The sequence below is a fragment of the Oreochromis niloticus genome, linkage group LG7 (genome assembly GCF_001858045.2).
Source record: "Oreochromis niloticus isolate F11D_XX linkage group LG7, O_niloticus_UMD_NMBU, whole genome shotgun sequence".
Classification (NCBI taxonomy): Eukaryota; Metazoa; Chordata; class Actinopteri; order Cichliformes; family Cichlidae; genus Oreochromis; species Oreochromis niloticus.
Window position 1 is genome coordinate 18,871,735 of NC_031972.2, and position 11,514 is coordinate 18,883,248.

The 11,514-nt window shown below is 43.4% G+C and overlaps 1 protein-coding gene across 1 annotated transcript in view; it reads right to left on the reverse strand.

Annotated features, from left to right (window-relative positions):
• znf462 (zinc finger protein 462) overlaps nt 1–7,881 on the reverse strand; it is a 50,289-nt gene extending 42,408 nt beyond the window's left edge. Inside the window, 1 exon segment of the mRNA XM_019361028.2 lies at nt 7,245–7,881. The gene's annotated coding sequence lies outside the window, so the exon portion shown is untranslated.
• Nucleotides 7,882–11,514: the final 3,633 nt, after the last annotated feature.

The following is an 11,514-nucleotide window of genomic DNA, read 5'->3' on the forward strand; positions in this document are numbered from 1 at the left end:
TTTGGCCCTTTTTTTGCACAGATGATAATGACCAAGCAGATTAGGAAGGGACAAGCATTAATGGTTATCTGCTGTGTGGCTGCCGTCTTCAGGTTGTCATGGTGAAAACTCACCAATAAGAAAAAAAAAATACAAGTCCACTTAATATGCAGCGCTGACACTCTTTTAAATCTTGTGAATTTGCGTTTTAATCACGAGCCTGAGAGATATTTATGTGACCTTCAAGACTGAGAGCAGCAAAACAAGGGTCTGGTAAATCCCTCAGCTTGAGCCTGCTGGGTGTGAAGGTTAGATACCGAGATACCGAACACTCTCACACAGCCACTTTCTTCATTCCTACAAACAAAGCCAAAACATAAATCCCAACTGATTCCTTCCTAACCTGTTACAGGTCTGTTTAAAGCTAAAAAGCACCAAAATATATATATATTTTGAAATAGCTATTAATAGAAATCAGAACCCAGGAGATCAAGTAGGACAGCAGATTAGAAGATAAGAAACAGAAGCAAGCAGACACAAACATGGCTCGAGTCCTCTGCCTTCTTTTAGTATAGTCACCTCACTTGGCTGCTCTCTCGTCTCTCTCTCTCGAGGCTGACAGAATTATCTTCTGCATCAGAGCTGAGGCTGGGCCAACGCTCAGCACAGAGGACTCCATTTCACACAGCCAGCCCCACAGTGGCCAAGGAGACACGCAGCCAATCACGCTGGAGAATCAGTGGTATGGCCATCCACCATTTTGTGCTCCTCAAGGTCTTTGACTGTCCTGCTCAGCTGAGTGGAGCTGCCTCTGCTCGCTCTGCTATCTTGTTACACAGATGGAAGTGTTTAACTTTAAGAGCGCAGACCTGAGCAAGCTGCTTCCCCTCCTGTCGGTTCCTCTGCACACTGTCATGGCAGTCAGCGAGAAAAGCAGAAGTGAAAAGTGTGGTTTTGTGAACTGCAAAGATGGCCTCCTGCGAACGTGCCTTTTGCTGTTCTTCGGAGGGTGAAGACAAGATCCCAGATCTGACTGTCGTGCATCTAAAACGTGTCTCCTTCGACCGCCCGGTCGGGTAAACTTTAGAGGCGACGTCGCGTCCTGAACCTTCTGCGAGCGACATCATACTTATATAGGTGACCTAACGTGCTCTAATCAAGATTTCCATGAAAGAGGTTAGAGCTTCTTTTCTACACTGAAAAGCATAAGAGAGGAAAACTTGGGGCAACCCTCAGCAACACGATTAAATATTCCATCCAAAAATGATTAAGTGCACAATTTAATTAATAGCCTCGGGCGTGATTATTTTTACAATTTTATATGGGAATAGGTAGATATTTTTGGTTTTCTCAAGAGGTTTCTTCCCTTGAGCTTAAAAGAGAAAAAAAATCCTGACAAAAGATGTGGTGTACACAAGTAGGCTACAGCAAAAAAAAAAAAAAGTTGTTCTGCACACAACACATAAGTCAGACACATGAGCCTGAAGATATGCTTGAGTCAGATCTCTCCAAAGTGAAACATAAGGGTTCATGGGCTAAACAAACAAGAGTGGGGCAAGTGAAGGACAGATCTTGGAGAGAAACCAGGAAGTGTTTTTCCACAAGGACAATTAGGTCCAGGAAACCTTGCATTCCGTGCAGCCTTGAAGCCCATCTCTCCTAGGAAACCATTTCCTGACGTAAATCAATCCGCTGCTGTCTCAGATAAATTCGGCATCATCTCACAAAGACTGTCCATAAATGACCCCGAAGTTTTGCTCTTGAGGTACCAAACTTTACAATCAAGGCAAATGTTTAGTATAACTGAAATGCCTCCTTGCTGTCAGGAAAATTACCCTCAGCTGGAGGCTGGAGGAATTTTACTCCTGTTTTTCCATTTTACACATCAAAATGCCTTTTGGGTGTATTCTATTCCTTCAATTCACAAAAAAAGTAAGGAAAGGGGGAAAAAAGGATTACATGAAAAGACTGCAAGATGCACTGAAGGGTTTCTTGTAAGTAGTGCTCAGTGGACAACTGCCAGAAAAGCTTGCAATGCTGACTTCCTTGTAAGCCTGACATGGCAGTTACTACAGTTACAAGGACTGGGTGAGGTTACAAGCTAGCCAGGATGGAGTGTTCCACAGTCACCATGAGAGGACACAGGAAGAAGCTGGAAAAAAAGGGGGGGGACGGTCAAAAAATTCAGAAGTCAGCTACAGGAAAGACTGCAAACAAACTTGGTGAAGGTTCAAAGTTTTTTAAGAAGAAAAGAAGGTAGGTTCCTCTCCAGACCTGCTAAACCAACCTCTTAAGTCAACTCAACAAGTTTGAGAAGGGAAAGATGAGACCCATCAATATTAACTTACCACTGAGACCTCCTTTCCAAGCTCTTAAATATTTAATCGTCCTTGGACAGTTCTGTTGCTTCGGAGGCTGAGCCACTGTGGATCCCATCTACAAGACCACTCCTGTTTCTGCTCAATGAAGGCCTTGTCCGGTGGCACCACACTGCCCAAGGAACGGGCGTCTCCAAAGAATTTTTTTCTCCTTCTTTTTTTTTTTTTTTTTTTTTTCTTCCTCCCCACCACAGGCAGCTCGAGACTGACAGAGTTGGTTCACTGTGTCTTAGCAGAGAATAGCACAAATCCTGAATTTAGGCTGGAAACCTGAGGACGCCGTGTAGACTGCTTAATTTATCCCACCAGACGAGCTGTCTCTTCAGCCCGGCTACTTTAGACCTTGAATTTCAACAAAATGAGTCCCTTGCACGCCTAAAATATGCACGCTGAAAAGATCAGCAGATCTAGATAAAGGTAGGGCACAACTGCAAGCTTCACTGAGCTACACAAGCATTTTTTTTCTCTTCCTCGGGACACAGTTGAACTGTTGATGTTCTGATGGAAAGCAGAGAGGAGGAACCAGTTTTGCAGCAGTATAACGTCGCAACTGACAACAGAAACTGGAATGACACCTCTAAGAAGCTACTTCCTTGTTCCACTTAAACCCTGACATGATATTGCCTTTTAGTTCTTCAAATATAACCCGCTACAGTTAAACAGCATTAAATTATTCACATGGGCAGAGCAGGTTTGGGCATACGGTAACAGAATGCATGTGTGTGGTGGCTACTTATGAAGGCAGGAAGGTCAGGAGAAAATAGTGTTTTTTTCCCCCCCTTGCTGCTGTGCTGTGATGACTGTAGTGTTTTGGATCTACACTTGCAGCCTGGCCCTGCTGCTACACTTGCATCTTGTGAGCCATGCATCACGTCAAGAAAGCACTCACTGGAGCATTTCAATTTGCTTTTGTGCGTCTCCCTAGCCTTCTTCAGTGCCCCAGGTAGAGAAGAATGGAGACGTGCATCACCCAGTGTGAGTGAGTGAGTGAGAGATGGAGGGAGGGGAGGGGAGGACAGAGAGAGCAGCTGTATGCATGTATGTGTATGTGTGTTTGTGTGTGTGTGTAGAGGGGGGTGATGAGCTTCATGACCACTTCCTCCGAGCATTCAAACCATCACAGAAGTCTCTCTTGTTTGATCCTCTGTCCTCTCTGTCAAGCTTTTCTAACATAATCCTGAAATACCTTGCAAACAAATCCAGTTATGTAATTCCTCCCCCCGCCACCTTAAAGCTGAGCTATGGTAACACTATTAAAATTTTCTTTCTATGCCGCACTAAAATTCAAACAGTTTGATATGAGTGTGCGCTATATGCAAATATTCAGTCAGACAGAAAGTGGACCATCAAAAAAAAAAAAAAAAAAAAAATTAAAAAACAAAACACTACTGTCTGCTGTACCACATCAGAAGTGAGAGGGGGACCCGATCAGAGATGTTCTTGATCTGCTTTTCAGACCATTTATTACTAAACAAACAACAGCACTGCCCAACTGCCAGTCTCCACTTCAAACTTAATGCAAATTAAGGCAGCATTCGCTGGAATTACTACAGTACCTGGAGGTGTAATCTCTTTAGAACAAACAGTAATCGAGCAGTGGAGGTCACAGTGTCACGGCCTTTGGTCGGGACTTTCAGAATAAAACAGGAAGAGTGAGATAACAGGAAGAAGGGAATGCGCATTGGGACATTCAGCGATAGCCTTTCAGTCCGACACGATGGTGCACATCTGCACGTGTCATCACATGATTTCAGTTAAATCTTAGAAGATCATTCAGAAACATGCAGCCCAAAGACCCACCACATGTGCACCCACACAGCCCTGCCCCAAGGTTTTCTGTACGTCACTGGTGATGATTACACCAACAGAGAAATGCGTTTGAAGACACGCAGCGAGCAGAAGAGTGAAACACTAAACAGAGCAGCCGAAAAGTCCAGGATCAAATTTGAGTACAGCATTCTGGCTCTGTGAAATTCTTAGTTTAGTCTCAGAAATACAAGCAGGAAAGGGGCACAAGATGTTTCCTCTTATTTACAGTCTAAATTCCAAGCCTATTTTGTTTACCAGCACACTAGTTTCCACTTACAAAATACATATTTCCCAAGGAAAGATTGATTTTCTTATCAGCCCAACAGATTATGGGCCCCCAGGCTACGTAAAAATACAGGAGCCACTTTAAGGACCCTGCGTTGTTCAGTTTTTAAGTCATGTTTGTGGCACATATATATGTTACTGCCACACATGAGTGTCATTTGCCAAATTATAACAAAGACATTCCTACAGGGAACTTCAGGGGCCCTCACAGAGTCCTGGGGGCTTTGGTATATGACTATAGGTCACCCGCCAGCGCAGTACGAATAGGCCATGAATGTGCTGGAGACTTGTGAAAGTTATTACAGGAACTGCAAGTGCAAGGAGAAGCACACGCAGAGTGGGAACAAAACTGCGATCACGGGGGCTTGTTTCTGCAGAACATCCAACATCCACCTGACTGCATCCATTGCATTGCAGCGAGGCAAATGTGTCGCCGCAGCAGATTCCTGCCCGTCTCTGTCCTCTATTGGCTCCTCCTCGAGAACCTGTTTGCCCTGCCACGCCGGGGAGAAGGAGCCTCGCCACCATTTTGATTGCTCCTCTCAGCCACGGCATTGTCGCAGCACAGTGTGTCAAGCTCACAGTCTCCTTGTCAGCAAGATTTCACACAGTGGCCAGGGGAACTGCAGAGCGTAGCACAACCTCACACACTCCCTCTCCCTCTGTCACACATACACACACACAGAACGTCTACCCACACACAGACAAACACGCTACAGCTTTCAAGCCCCCCACCCCCACCCCCCACACTCTCCTGACAGGCTGGTCAACAGACACCTTTTGGATATAATGTGTGAAAAGTCACCCAAGGCTTGCAGAGCGAACGCAGAGCGCATTGCAACCGAGAGGCTGTTAATAAATGATCAACAACCTCAATTGCAAGTCTAAAATAAGTTTTCCAAAAGGACCCAAAATCTCAAATAAGTCCCAAATAAGTCTGTAGAGCCTTGCAATAACGTGCACACAGTGGAGTCTCCTGCTTCCTTTGCAAATTATGGGGAAGCCAGAAGGGAGCAAAATTTAAAGCACATACATGACAGTATCTGAGCCCTCATCTGACCAGAGCACGAAGTAAAAAAGAAAGAAAGAAAGAAAAAGGAAAAAAAAAAAGAGAATCATCTTGAGAACTTCCTTTAAGAAACTGTTTGCGACAGTCATTACTTCACCCTCACACACTCAACCAGAAGAGAGAAGAGAGCGAGAGAGCATGTGTGTGTGTGTGTGTGTGTGTTGACACCACTTTTTGTTGAACATTAACTACTTGCATGGTCAAAACACTGCATTATTGAGCCTTAGGATTCCTGTCTCATCCATGTGTCCCCCCAGCCAATCACAAGCGCACACTTTCCAGAAGCCTCAGCAGTACATCTCTAGCAAAATTAAAGAAATATTTGAAAAGCAAGTTTCTCGAATCAAGATGAATCAAACAAGCAAGCCAGGGGTTAAAAATAAAGAAGTTAACCTCGAAAGCCCCCCCACACACACACACAAACACACACTGGAGGATCTAACCTCACTTTTTAGAGTTCTTCTGCTTCCTCTTAGACTAAAACTTCCGAGCTGAAAACGAAGCAGAAGAGGAGGAAGAAGAGGATGTGGCCGAGCTTTTCTTTTTTTACCCCCCTTCTCTCTCTTTCTTTCTTTTTCTAAACACAACCTTTGTTCTGGCGTGAGGGGGGTGGGGGGGGGAGAGATCCTGCCTATCTGACTCCAGGGCTCTCCTTGGATACTCATCTGCCTTCCTCCATTTTATGGTGAAGCCCTCACTAGTGTGACATACCTGACTTGAGACCAGTGACAGCAAATAGACATCCAAAACAGTGCAAGGGCACATGCGGGTTAACAGTGTAGCAAGAAGCACCCAAGAAGAAAAGCAAAAGAAGGACCAAAAAACCCCGTTTGAATTAAAAAAAAAACATCTAAAAAGAAAGAGCAGAAGAAGAAGCCACACTGCGCTTTTAAATTGATTTCACGACCAGCAAGACGTGTAGTAGCTCCAGCTCTGTGGACTCAAAAATCGCCACCACGTTAAGGTTTCCTTTTTAAAAATTGAGAGAAGCAAGGGGAGGTGGAGAGCGCGTATAGCCTCCTCACAGTGGACATGGCTTTTCATGGTGTGTGTGTGCGTGTGTGTGTGTGTGTGTGTGTGTGTGTGTGTGTGTGAGACTGGACCAGCGGCTATGCCAGCTCCACTGTGTCGCTAATGGAGGCTGGTTGGTAAAGGAGAGCAATCCGTGCAATGGCTTCTCCATGAAGCTAACGCGCAACAACACGCACGGCCGAAGAGAGAGAGGGGGGGGACGCACAGCCGGGGCCAATAATTCCCCTGACCAGACATGTCAGAATAACAAAACACTGGCGCTCCGGTGCTGCCGAAACACGCAGGCGAGCCTCTTTACACCGCCGCGTCCATTTCCTTGTGTCACTTTGACAACAAACCGAAAGGCGACATAGCGAGGAAGCGCTAGGCTGGTTAGGATATTAACTGGGAAGCGAGAAGACCCACTTGACTTTGGCTGCACGGGTGCCAGCAAGAGCGACCACCCGATTAAAAAAGAGAGAGAGAGAGGAGAAAATCTCGCCCCGACTTCCTTCTCAGTGGTAGCATGGACCTCGACTACAAAAAAAGGGGGAGAAACGAGGGGAGATCAGCTCTTTCCAGGTCATTCACGAGGCGCTCTCCAAATTATATCCCATGATCTACCATACCGACGTTCTCGCAGACCTTGAAAGCTCAGCCGAAATGTTGACGAAACTGGAAATATAGAGCAAGAGCACACACAAAAAACTCACTGGTACAATCTTCTCCTCAAGCGATCCTCCCAAAAGTTGTCCTCCGTATTTCATGCGTGCGCTCGGTCGGTCTAGTGGATGATCGCCATCTTTCCTGCTTCTCCTTTGCTGCAGCTGCAGATGACCTGAGATCCGTCTGTCTCTGAATAATGAGCAACCACACAGACAAGGAAGACAATCTGCAAAGCAGGCTACACAAAGAAGTTTGGGAGACTAGCAAGCACCAGAGGGTGCACAAGAGTTTACGATGAGACGAGGGAGCATCAGCAGGATGGACAACGTCTGTGCCTGAGAAGCTCATCCTTCATCTAGACTGAAGTCAGATAGTCTGCAAAGCCTTATCAAGCGGCGCAGACCACCACCAGATACATGCGGCCACCGTCAATTTTATATAGACTTGCATACCATGTCTGCAACGTCATGAGGTTATCTGCAGTTCACTTTGGTGGTGATGCTGCTTCCCAAGTCAACCAAACACACAGATAGACACATAGATACACAGATTCAGTATACACACCCCAATATTAAAAGATAAATGTAATTTTAACTATATATGTTTACACATCCCAATATATATAAAATATAGAATATAAAAACAATCTCCCAGTCACTGACAAACAAAAGGTTTATTGTTGTCATCTAAATAATAAAAAAATCAAGATTCAAAGTATTCTATTTAAGTTAAATTAAATTAAATTAAATGGTCAATTATATATGATTCTATATATGTATATTATATTTAATATTTTTTAATATATATTTTGTGCTTACTTGATTGATAGAAAAAAAAAATAGGTGAATGGCTGATGAGATGCAGCTTTCTGTCACTTCCCTGTTACTGTAGACATGCGGCATGCAGCCTGCTGCTGCTGTGTCCACCAGCCGCTAACAAAGGAGGGAGCCCAAGACAAAAGGTGCAGGGTCCTGCTCAGATGTATGTCAGTGTAAACGGTGGGTGGGTGGGGGTTTGAGCGGCAGGAAGGGCACGCATGGGTGGGTGGGTAGTGAGAAGAAGAGTCTACCTTGAGTGGTTGAGTAACTACAATGTGAGCGGGGAAATGTGTCTCCCTCGATGGCTTTTGTTGGGAAGAAATGTATATTTTTACCTGTTATATATGGGCTTTTCTTTTAAATCGATGTTGTTTACATTATATCTCTGCACAATATTTCTTATATGGCAACAGCTTATTGTCACACACACTGCGTGTCTGAATATTTAAAAGCTTTGTATGATGTCAGGCACATTGATTTTTCTCATAAATGCAGTTACAGCTGCAGAATTGGGCTGAAGTTGCAAGTATTTGTTTTAAAGCAAGCGTCTTTTGTCAGTGGTAGTTTTTACTTATCAGTTAACCTAAAATGAAATGAAATCATTAAAAAAAGTTTATTAAAAATGGAGATCTGTGTTTGGTTCGACAGCAGTTAGGTGGCTCTGTGGATCTCGGAGACCTTGTCGCGGTTCTTCAGTGGATTTAGGCTGTCTCGTTTGCTTCTGTTTTTTCATGTAATCCCAGTCTGATTCCATGTTGTTGATATCAGGGCCCTGGCGGGGGGGCGGTTGGGGCAGGGTAGGGGGTAACACCATCTGTTTCAGGACTCATTGTTCTTCTTGTTGTTGAAGATCTTTGGTGCAAGCACTGTGTGTAAGCCATGCATTATACAAACCACCCAATAAAACTCAATTTCCTTTCATTGCATCTACTTGACGACACTTGTGTAAATAATGGTAAAACATGCTTATTAATACTGTATAGTATATGTAATAGTTGCACAGTGTTCATCTAAAGGCCGATGTGATTACTCTTTAATACTCATGCAGAGTAATTACTACTGCATGATGTGCACAAGGAGATTGGTTGTTTGTTGTTTTGTCTTTTGCAGACAGAAGACAGAAAACCCCATCTGCCCTGATTGTTCAAACAAAGATCTGAGATGTTTCGTGTGCTTTAAGGTTTTATTCATTAAGCAAAAAGAGGAAAAAAAAGTAGTTTGGATCCCAGAAACTTTTCCTTTCCTGTGACATTCAAACCCACGAAAAACCTCAGCCACAAATCTTGCGAGCAGGCTCACTGGTGATTGTTGCCTGATTTACAGGCAGAGACACAGAGAGGAATTAAATTTGTGTAAGATACAGACGTAGTTAATCATGTTTGACAAGTGTTGATGTTGCCTCTTGCGAGGTTCGGTTATGAATTATGGATTGTGGAATCCATATTTTTTTTCTTGAATTTAATAGAAAGCTTGGGTTAGGAAATTATATTCAGTCACTCTTTCTATCACCATCGCCGCTGCTCGTGTCAGCAGAGCTAATGCTCGAGTAGATTCTCCACAACGCTGCTAAGGAGTGTGATACAAGTGGTGTCTAAAATGTGACACCTTGTGAGCTGAGTCATGTGCAAATATGAAATGTATACAGTGCTGTTAAGCATAAGGTGACAGATGGAAACAGGACTCGGCCTTTGTTAATGCACTTCCATTGTGCCAGTTCTTCTGTCGCCGTGACGTACATAGCCCCATGTATTTCCCAAACACTGTGGCAAATGATCACTTGGCCCAAAAGTGACTTCCCCCTCCTTCAGGGTTATTGCTCATAACCTGTGTTATATATTTTCTTTTTAAGTCGGAGCATCTCAAAGAAAAAGAAACACACACACAAACAGAAAAAGCCTAAGCTATTCATGCCAAGCATTTTTGATGTCTCAACAGATCTTTGAAGGAATGTCTCTGGAGTAAAAGACTTGTGAAATATACACACCTGCGCAGACGTGCACACACTCTGTTGACAGTGAGTCCTTTGGGTGCCAGGTAGCAGCCGGGGTTTATCACGCTGCTTGGACATATGGCTGCTGCGGCAAATCTGATTAATATGGGATGGCCAGGAGACCAGCGTGCAGCGTGGGACAGACTGCGCCAGGACATCCCCACTGGTCCGGCCTCCCCCTCACACCGTGCCAGGCCTCCACCCGGCGTAGCTAAAAACAGACCCGTTGTCAGGGATTCAGATGGTCTGAGCAGTGGGAGAGCGGGAGCAGAGGAGGTGTTGTACAGATTTAGAAGGTGACCGATGACTTTTTGGATACGTTTACATCAGCGTGCCACCATTTCAGTGTAAATATTTATTGATAATTAAATACGAGGGTCTTCAGTTAATTCAGTCAATTATTTCTTAACAGTTTTGCAAATAAAAAGAATCAGTTTAACAGATATTTTGTTATGTATATGTTCTTAAATGCTTTTAGGAACTCAGAAACACTTAAATTGAGTCCTACAGTATTTGGGTCAGCAAAAATTGCTCGATAGGTGACCACACATAGACAGAGGTGATACAAGCAGATAAAATGATTGCTGCTGTTATGGGACTTTTCATGGACAACTACCTTCAGCTACAGGTCTAAACATGCTGCCTGTGTCCTCTTAAATTCTCAGGGTTTTTTTCCCTTTCACAGCGCAAAAGCACGCGTGCATTTACAACGAGCACAACAAAGTGCACAAGAACTGTTTGTGCCGGTTCTGTCGTGACGTAATTTTTTTGTAATCAAGCAATCAGGCAATGAAATAATTATTTCAGTAGTCGGACAGATTTTGACATATCTGCTCCGTCTAAATGTACGGGATTATGATGAAAGAAAAAGAAATTTGGACCGTTTCTTTCTATATGTATCCGTGCCAATTTCCCAGAATAACTTCTTTTAAACTGTCATTGCATATTTGATAGATCTCTTAAATTACAAAACACACCATTACAATGTGTATAAAGTGGAAATAAACCCACTGACTGCTGCCTGCAAGGACAGAGATGTTACATTCAGCAAATTACCACGGCTTAGGCCTAAATGGATAAATGATCCTGAATTATTAATGCTTGAACTACTATTTTTTATAGTTAAACCCTTTAACTGTCTTTATATGTCTTTTAAGGATTACCAGAAACTGTTGCGCTCCTCGAATTTTTTGTGAATGTTTAACTTTCTTCCAGAAGTCTGAACATCTTTCTGGAGGTGTTTATTTTAAATGGATAGTATTATATTTTGTATATAATCTTTATGTAGGAGTAATGAATAATAGGTATTGATTTTTCAAATAACTGACCATGAACAACTTGGACTTATTACATAACATTATACTACGGTATATTTTTTACTATCTAGGCAGCTCAGTCTCTTTCTGTTGATGTGACACATGAAAGTAAGATAGACGTGAAATGTAAAAGTGAGGTCAGAGGTCAAATGTGACACAATACTTGGGTGCAAAGTATAATGTAATTTCTAGA